Source organism: Geospiza fortis, unplaced genomic scaffold (assembly GCF_000277835.1).
Source record: "Geospiza fortis unplaced genomic scaffold, GeoFor_1.0 scaffold494, whole genome shotgun sequence".
Taxonomy (NCBI): Eukaryota; Metazoa; Chordata; class Aves; order Passeriformes; family Thraupidae; genus Geospiza; species Geospiza fortis.
In genome coordinates this window covers 145,254-154,403 of record NW_005054691.1, presented here as the reverse complement: position 1 = coordinate 154,403, position 9,150 = coordinate 145,254, and positions in this window count along the sequence as shown.

Sequence of the window (9,150 nt, the reverse complement as noted above, 5' to 3'; positions counted from 1 at the left end):
GGGGTGCGGGGATGTGGGGCTGGAGGTGGGATGGGGCTGCAGGGATGTGGGGCTGGAGGTGGGATGTGGCTGCAGGGATGTGGGGCTGATGTCCTGACCAAGGAGGCAGTTCCAGTTTGAGAGGTGGAATTCCAGTCTGTGTCCCACTGGAAGCACTGGATGCAGCTCCAGGAGGATCCATAGCTTTGTGGAGTTATAAAAACAAACAAAACCCCCCTGACTAAAGAGCCCCCATGCCCCAAACCAGTCCCAGTTTCTCCTGGTGTTGTCAGCCCATGGAGTGGGGCACATCCTTGTTCAGGATTGACCCCAAGCTCCTGGGGTTCCTGGAGTGCTGCAGGGCAGAGCAGCTGGCAGCACACCTGGCACAGTGGGGAATCCCAGCTGGGGGGGAAGGATGGATGGGGGACAGGACAGAATTCCCACTGGGAAGGGAGGGAAGGGATCGTGTCCTGCCCCGGAGCCAGGGGGTGAGGAGGGGCCCGTGGCTCCCCGAGGCAGCAGCTGGGGACTTGCTGAGATGTCCTGGGAGCAGTGCTGGCCTGGGGCCTGTCCCATCCAGGGCAAGGCTGCTGTGGGATTTGCAGCTCTAGGTCCAGATGGAGACTGCCAGGCTCCAAGTAAATCCCGGGATTTACCGGGGTTTCCTGCCTGAGACGGGGCGGGAGCGGGGCTGGGATGGGCACGGGGGGAGGGAGCGCGGATAGGGTCAGCCAGGGACCCCCGGGAGGGGACAGGACCCTGCCATGGCCACAGAACAGGGACATGGATTCATGGAATGGGTTTGGGTGGGGACCTCAGAGCCCCTGCCGTGCCACCCTCGCCATGGCAGGGACACCTCCCACTGTCCCAGGTGCTCCAGCCCCAGTGTCCAGCCTGGCCCTGGGCACTGCCAGGGATGCAGGGGCAGCCCCAGCTGCTCTGGGCACCTGTGCCAGGGCCTGCCCACCCTCCTGGGATGCTGGAGCTCCAAAAAAAGGGGAAGGGGACCTCAGGGTGTGCTGAGGGCTGGGTGACATTGTTCAGGCATGGGGGGAGCTCACCTGGGGGTGTTTGTACCTGTCAGGAGCTCACCTGGGGGTGTTTGTACCTGTCAGGAGCTCACCTGGCTGCAGCTGCTCCACCTGTCTCCCACGTGCAGCTCTTGTGCTTCTCTGTTCCGTTGGGTGTTTTTAATGGAACCATGGAATTGTTTGGGGTGGAAAATCCCTCGGGGCTCATCCAGTCCAACCATCCCCAGCACTGCCAAGGCCACCACTGACCCTGTCCCCAGGTGCCACATCCACATGGCTTTGAAATCCTCCAGGGATGGGCACTCCAAAGCTCCCTGGGCAGCCCCAGCCAAGGCCTGACCCCCTTTCCATGGGGAAATTCCTGCTCATTCCGAGCTTCCAGAAATCCTCCAGGTGATGGAGCTTCCAGGACTTTTCCAGGTGTGGATCCAGAGGGATCCAGAGTCCTCCACATGTTGAAGCTTTCAGGAGTTTTCCAGATGCAGATCAGGATTGCCCGAGTCCAGCCCCTTCCCAGCTCCCTCAGCCCTCCTGGGGCTCCAGACCCTGCCCAGCTCCATTCCCTGGCAGCATCCAGGGGGTTCTGCTGCCTCTGTTGGCTCAGGCTCAGGAAGGACTCAGGCCCTTGAAGGTGCCAAATTCTGTTTAGGGAACATTCCTGCAGCACCAGGTGCCAGTGGTGGGAGCAGAGCTGAGGCTTTGGCACACGGGAATTCCTGGGATAAGCCGGGGTAAGTCCTCCTGAGCCATTCCAAGCTTGTCTAAGGGACAGTGGCACCAGCCAGGCTGGGAGAGCTGGGGGTGCTCACCTGGAGAGGAGAAGGATCCAGGGAGAGCTCAGAGCCCCTGGCAGGGCCTGCAGGGGCTCCAGGAGAGCTGCAGAGGGACTGGGGCCAAGGCCTGCAGGGACAGCACCCAGGGAATGGCTTCCCTCTTGTAGCCATCCCATTGTCTGTCCCTGAAATCATTTCAATGGGATTATTGCACATTATTTTCCTTGGCTCTGCTGCCTCATCCCAGCCCATGAGGGCTTTGGGGTTCGTGGAATTTTCCAAGCACTGGGTTGGCTGGAAGGGAGTGACAGGAAAAGGGGGACAAGGTGAGAATGTCACCGTGCAGCACCCCAAAAGCAAAATCCCATCCCCTGGCCCTGGCTTTGGGCAAAAGGAGGATGAGGAAGGGGCTCTGGAGAAGCAGGGAGAGTTGGGAGCTGCTCACAGCTCTTGGATCTTTTCCCAGAAATGTTTGATGGAAAATGTGGACTCTTCTCCCTGGGTCTGGAGCGAGAGACAGGGACGTGCTGGGCTCATCCCAGCTCCTGCTCTGGTCTGGGATGGTGGGAAGGAGGCAATGGGGACGTGCTGGGCTCATCCCAGCTCCATTCTGGGATGGGTGGGAAGGAGGCAATGGGGACGTGCTGGGCTCATCTACTGCGGTTCCAGTGCTCCTTGTCTCATTCTGAACAGATTTGGAGCATTTTTCCCACTTTCTAGTTGATGCAGGTATTCCCATCAGGAGCCTCTGTGTCCACCCAGAGCCCCTGGGCAGGGGCTGTGCCCGTGTCCCAGGCCCCATCAGCCCGGGATGCCCTTGGCCCCGCTGTTTTCCCGGAGCCTTTGGGGTCAGTGCTGGGTCCCGTGTGCCCGCCCCGGGATTGCTCCGTGCCTGCAGCGGTCCCAGCAGGCCTGGGATGTGTCTGTGGGATTTATCCCAGCCCCGTGTGCCCACGCAGGGATCATCCCCAGGGCTCTGGGATCATTCCTCCTCTGGGAATGTCGCTTCTGCTCCGGGACGGGGCGCGGGGGGGTCCCTCCTGTCCCTCCTCCCCCGAGCTCTGTACATCCAAACCAGCCTTAGTCCTTAATCCATGTCCAAGTTTGGAATGCTTGCAGCGTGTTTGCCCCGTTTTCTGGCTGTTAGCCGTGGTTTTGGGGCTTTTAGGTGTTTTTTTGCTGGGACTGGTGTGTCTGGAACCAGCTGTGCTGCTGAAATCCCCGGGGGGACGGGGTCAGCACAGACACCACTCAATATTCCTGAAAATCCAGGCAGGACAGGAAGCTGACATTGGAGAAAATGTTTGAATTTTCAGTGTTTCTGTCGAACTTATCGTTAATTCCATTTTTTGGTGTTTTTCAATAGTTTGTTGCTCATTTTCCCTGACCTTTGCCCCATGTCTGACTTGGTTTTACCCGTATGTCGTCTTAGTGGTTTAGGGTTGTTTATTTTATTGCTGAACTCTTTAATGGTTGTTTTTTTGTCCAGCTTGGTAAATCCCAAGATGGTTTGGCTGAACGGGGGGTCAGTCACTTGCTGAGGGTTTGGAAAAACCTAAACCTACGCCAGAGATGGGATTTATTTGGGTCAAATTCCAAGTGCTTTTTCTGGGAAATCAGGGTTTTGCTGTGGGGGAAGTGAAGCAGTTTGGGGCAGAGGGGTGGCCGTGCCCAAGCACCTGGGACAGGGGGTGGCACTGCAGGGGCTCTGAGGTCATTTCCCACCCAGCCCATTCCAGGATTCCACGATTCTCAGTTTTTCTGGCAGAGCAGCAGCAGAGATGAGTGTTTGCTCTCTCAGGTCTGAGCTGTCATTCCAAGGCTGGAAGCTCCATGTGTGGAATGTGCCAGGCACATCCGTGAGGAGCACTCCTGCTCCAGCTGGATTCTCCTGTGCTCCACAGGACGGGGAATTTATCTTCCTTACTCCACTGAGGCTTTGCTGTCTTCCTCAAAGTCCAAGTGATCCAAGGATTTCAGTTTTTTCAGGAAACAGGGGACTTTAGCTGGTGGAGATGAGGAGCTCCTTGAGTCACATGGGAGCACGTGGAGTGTTCCAGGCCTGTCCTCTGCTGCCCAGGATCCCCTCCAGGGCGGCTCCCAGGTGCGTGAGGGCCCAGCCCCTGCCCGGCTCTGTTGGCTTTGGGTGGAGGAGCAGAGCTGTGTTTCCTTCTGGGAAGGATCCCATGGGGCTGATCCCCAGCCCTTCCCATCAAACAGAGCCTCTGCCCCTGGCCCAGGTGTGGGTGTGCCTCGGGGTCATGGAATCCTGGAATGGGCTGGGTGGGAAGGGACCTCAGAGCCCCTGCAGTGCCACCCCTGCCATGGCAGGGACACCTCCCACTGTCCCAGGTGCTCCAGCCCCAGTGTCCAGCCTGGCCCTGGGCACTGCCAGGGATGCAGGGGCAGCCCCAGCTGCTCTGGCAATGCCCGCCCAGCCAGGAATTCCTCATTGCCAAGATGCCATCCATGCCTGCCCTCTGGCACTGGGAGCCATTCCCTGGGTGCTGTCCCTGCAGGCCTTGGCCCCAGTCCCTCTGCACTTGGCAAACTGCATTCTCCAGGAACTTCCACTAAAATGGGGAATTTTGAGTCATGTTTTGTATGGTTTTCTTCCCAATATCCCATCTACATCTCCCCTCTTCAGACCCCTGGGATGAGCTGGGAAGGGCCTCGTGTCCTGCTGGTCTCCAGGAGCTGGGGTCAGGCTGGGAGCGGCTCCAGGGACAGGTCTGCAGGTGAATCCTGGAACATCCAGAGCTGGAAGGGAGCACAGGGATCACAGATCCAGCTCCTGGCCCTGCACAGACACCCCAATGATCCCAGGGAGGGGATTGCATCCCTAGGAGGGGAGCTCTGGCAGCCTCGGGGCCATGCCCATTCCCCAGGGAGCCTGGGCAGTGCCCAGCACCCTCTGGGGCAGAACCACTCGGCTCTGTGACCTTGGGACTCCTCCCAGCCTGTTCCAGCCTTCCCAGATAATCCATGTGGGGGGATGAGGTGGGTTTGGGGGAGCTGGGTGTTCCTGGGGTGCATTGGGAGCAGGAGCTGCTGGGAATGTGCTAATCCCGGGAATCCCTGGCAGGGCTCGCAGCTGGCAGCACTCCCTGGTGCTTCCATTCCCATCTCCCTGCTCATTCCCAAGGATCAGAGGTGAGGAGCTGCTCCAGGTCCCTGGGGCAGGACTGGGACCATGGCTGGACCCTCTGGGGTGGTGTGCCATGGGGTTTGGGGGATGGACATTCCCAGGGATGGGCATTGCCGAGCCTGAGCAGGGCAGGGCTCCTCTCCAGGCTGTGGGGTCAGGCTGAGGGACAGCTCCAGGCTCTGGGGCTGCAGGTGCTCCCTGGGAGCTGTACCTGCTTCAGAAAATTCCCTGGTTCTCTGGGAAATGCCGATGAGGAAGCTGAGGGCTCCAGACAGGATCATTTCCCCATCCTGGAGCAGTCTGTGGTCGGTGGGGTTTCAGTTCCCCTTGGATTCAGCCTCTTCCTCCTCCTGCACCCTCTGCCGTTCCCGCTGCCCCAGGAGAGGCAGGTCCCTGGCGAGGGCCCTCCCTCATGGAGGGGATTCCCTTCTGCAGCACAGATCCTGTGAGGAGCCCTGAGGGGGCTGGGAAGGGGCTGACCTGGAGCAAAGGAGGCTCAGGGCTGCACAGCTCCTGCCAGGAGGGCACAGCCGGGGGGGGCGGGCTGTGCTCCAGGGCACAGGGACAGGAGCAGAGGGAACGGCCTCAGGCTGGGCCAGGGCAGCCTCAGGGGGGATTTTGGGGAAATTCCCCCATGGAAAGGGCTGTGCAGCCCTGGCACAGGGTGGAGTGCCCATCCCTGTTGGGGTTTCCGAGCCGTGTGGATGTGACATTTGGGGACATGCACAGTGCTGTTCTCGGGGAATTCTCGCAGTTCCCTCACTGACGGGACATTTCCTCCCCTGTCAGTTCTGGTGGCTCCGGCACTGCCGAGCCCGGCTGAGGCCCCTGTGGAAGCTGACCCCATCATTCCTGCCCCCTTGTCCCTGTCCCTGTCCCTCCCTGCAGGGCTCCCCCCGGCTGTGCCGCGCTCCGCCGCGCAGCCGCCGCCTGAGTGGGACACAGGGAACAAAAGCTCCTTCTGCCCTTGTGGGAGATGTTGGTGCTGGCAGAGGCCGGGTGGAAATGATCCCTGCGGGGTCAAGACAAACTGAGGCAGGGCTTGGATCATTCCCTGTGCCCTGGCAGCGCGGAGCAGGGAGGGACTTGGGCTCCCACGTGTGATCCGTGAGGGGCAGCCCTGGCTGGGATTTGGGTTTGGGGTTTCCCTCTGTCCTTGGCTGCTCTGCAGGGAATTGCCCGGCACGGACAGGACCAGGGCACTGAGGCCTTTTGTCCTGGAGCTTGGAGCTGCTCTCTGCCTGTGGCTGGATCCTGTCCCACTGTCCCTCTGTGTCCCTTTGCCAGTTGGGAACAGCTCTGCCCTGGAGCCAGGCTGGGAGAGCTGGGGGTGCTCACCTGGAGGGGAGAAGGATCCAGGGAGAGCTCAGAGCCCCTGGCAGGGCCTGCAGGGGCTCCAGGAGAGCTGCAGAGGGACTGGGGCCAAGGCCTGCAGGGACAGCACCCAGGGAATGGCTCCCACTGCCAGAGGGCAGGCATGGATGGCATCTTGGCAATGAGGAATTCCTGGCTGGGCTGGGATTGCCAGAGCAGCTGGGGCTGCCCCTGCATCCCTGGCAGTGCCCAAGGCCAGGCTGGACACTGGGGCTGGAGCACCTGGGACAGTGGGAGGAGTCCCTGCCCATGGGGGCACTGGAGGGCTCTGAGGTCCCTTCCCACCCAAACCATTTTGTAATTCCCACATATTTTTCCCCCAGGGCAGGAGGGGCCATGGGAGCAGCCGGGGCTGTTTTTAGGCCGTGGGTAAATGTTGGCATCCCCATAATTATCACCCGAGGTGCCAGTGGAGCTGGGAATGGCTCCCCGGGGAAGCTGCTGGAATTTGGCATCAGGTAAAAATAGCAGAGGTTCCTCCCCAGAACGCTTTTAGCAGCTCTGGCCATGGGACCGTGGCTGGACACCGGGATCCTCCTCCCGGGGGAGCTGAGCCACAGCACCCACCCAGCTCCAGGCCATGGAATCAGGGAATCCTGGCATGGCTGGGTGGGAAGGGACCCCAAAGCCCCTGCAGTGCCACCCCTGCCATGGCAGGGACACCTCCCACTGGCCCAGGTGCTCCAGCCCCAGTGTCCAGCCTGGCCTTGGGCACTGCCAGGGATGCAGGGGCAGCCCCAGCTGCTCTGGCAATCCCAGCCCAGCCAGGAATTCCTCATTGCCAAGATGCCATCCATGCCTGCCCTCTGGCAGTGGGAGCCATTCCCTGGGTGCTGTCCCTGCAGGCCTTGGCCCCAGTCCCTCTGCAGCTCTCCTGGAGCCCCTCCTGCACATTTTCCCCCCAGCTGGGTGTTACTGTCACCTGGCTGCTCTTGGTGGAAGCCCAGAGGATGTGAGGTCCAAAGGGACCTTCAGGGATCCCCTGGGATCCCTTAAAGCAGCTCCTGGGCCCTCACAGCTTCCAGTTTTCCTGGAGGGCTCCTCCAAAGAGACCTCTGGCTCCTGCCCCGTGTGGGTGGTGGTTTGAGGTGGTTTGAGGTGCTTTGAGGGGTTGTGGGGCCGTGTCCCCCAGGATTGATGGGAACCCCTCCTGCTCAGCCGTGCTGTGGCTGGGGCAGCAGTGGCAGCTGCAGCTGTGCCCGTGTCTGTGTCCCGCTGCCAGCGACGCTCGGGGCCGGCGGCGCTTTCCTGCGCCGGGCTCTCGGAAGCAGGTGGGGCTTTTTTAATTTAATTACTTCCTCTTCTGCCTTAATGTTTCCAAAGATAAACACAGCTCTCCCTTGGAACGGGGTCAGGGAACAGCTGGGCTCTGCCCAGGCTGTGCCGAGCCCGCTCCCAGGCCCAGCTCTGGGAGGTGGTGGGGATCTCCCAGGATCTGCCCCTGCCAGGACAGCAGGGATTCCATGCCAGGCTGCTCCCTCCTCACTGCCCACTCCTGCATCCTGGGATCTCCCCTGGGGCGCGTGCTGAGTGCCATCCCAGCAGGGCTGGCTGTGGGCAGGATCCAAGGGGATCTTCCTGCAGGATCTGGGGTGGTGGGAGAGCGGAGAGCCCCACACTGCACAGGCTCCTGGGATTTTCCAGCTGTGTTCTGTGCCAGGGATTTGCCAGCGTTCCTGATCCCGGGGAGTCTGCACCCCCAGCTCCTGGCAGGGCAGCTGGCACTGCCCCTGGGCTGTGTCCAGGGGGACATGGCTCTCTCCAGCATTTCTCCTGGATTTGAGGGGGATTCGGGGGAGGTTGAGAAGGATTAGGAAGAGGTTTGAGGAATAATGACATCCTGGGACAGGGCTGGTGAGAGCCAGGGTGGGGGGATCAGCGCTGACCCCTCCTTCCCCTGCCTCATTTCAGCTTCTTACAAACACCCTCACCCTGAGCCTGCCAAAGCCATTGCTCCCTGGATTCCGTAGGGAATGGGAGCTCCATGAAGTGCCATGCTGGGAGTGTCCCCAGCTCCCCATGCTGGCCAGGCAGTGACACCCCTGCTGCTGCTCCAGGACGTTGTAACTGGGAGTGAGTGACCCCGGGCTGGGGGCTTTGCCTCCCCGGGAAGCGTTCTGTGGCTGGATGGAGTTTTTCCAGCCTGGAATTGCATGCAGACAGTTTGTTTCCTCACCCAGCTCTCTGTCTCAGGCTGTGGGTGATCCTTATCTCCCCTGGGTGATCCTTATCTTCCCTGTGTCCAGCGGGTCAAGCACATCCTCAGACATCACTGAGGTGACCATTAAACAGGGAGCGAGGCCCTTATTCCTAAGTTTTCCCCTTTTGTTAGCTGCACTCAGGACAGGAATTGCTGTTCTGGGTGTGACTTTGGGAGACTTTTGCCCTAAATCCCCTCCAAGTCCCTTTGGCCGAGCCAGAGGTGTCCCTGTCACCCTGCTCCTGCAGGGTTCCTGCTGTCTGGGAAGGGCTGTGTCCTTCCCAGGCTCCTTGTCCCATGGGATTGCACTAAAACACGGAGAGAACCACGAGAGGGAAATTATTCCTTGGGATTTTGTGTGTCCCGTTCTGGGGGACACAGCGGCCATGCCACAGGGGGGATGTGGCCTTGGGGACAGCTGGAGGGGACACTGGGGGTCCGGTAAGTGCCACTTCAGGAAGAGTTTCTCCATGGAAAGGGTTGTCCAGCACTGGAACAGGGATTGCAGTGCCCATCCCTGGAGGTGTCCAAGGGATTCCTGCAGGTGGCACTCAGGGCTCTGGGCTGGGGACCGGTGGGCATTGGGCACAGCTGGGACTCAGTGATCCCAAAGGGCTTTTCCAGCCTCAGGGATGCCGGGAT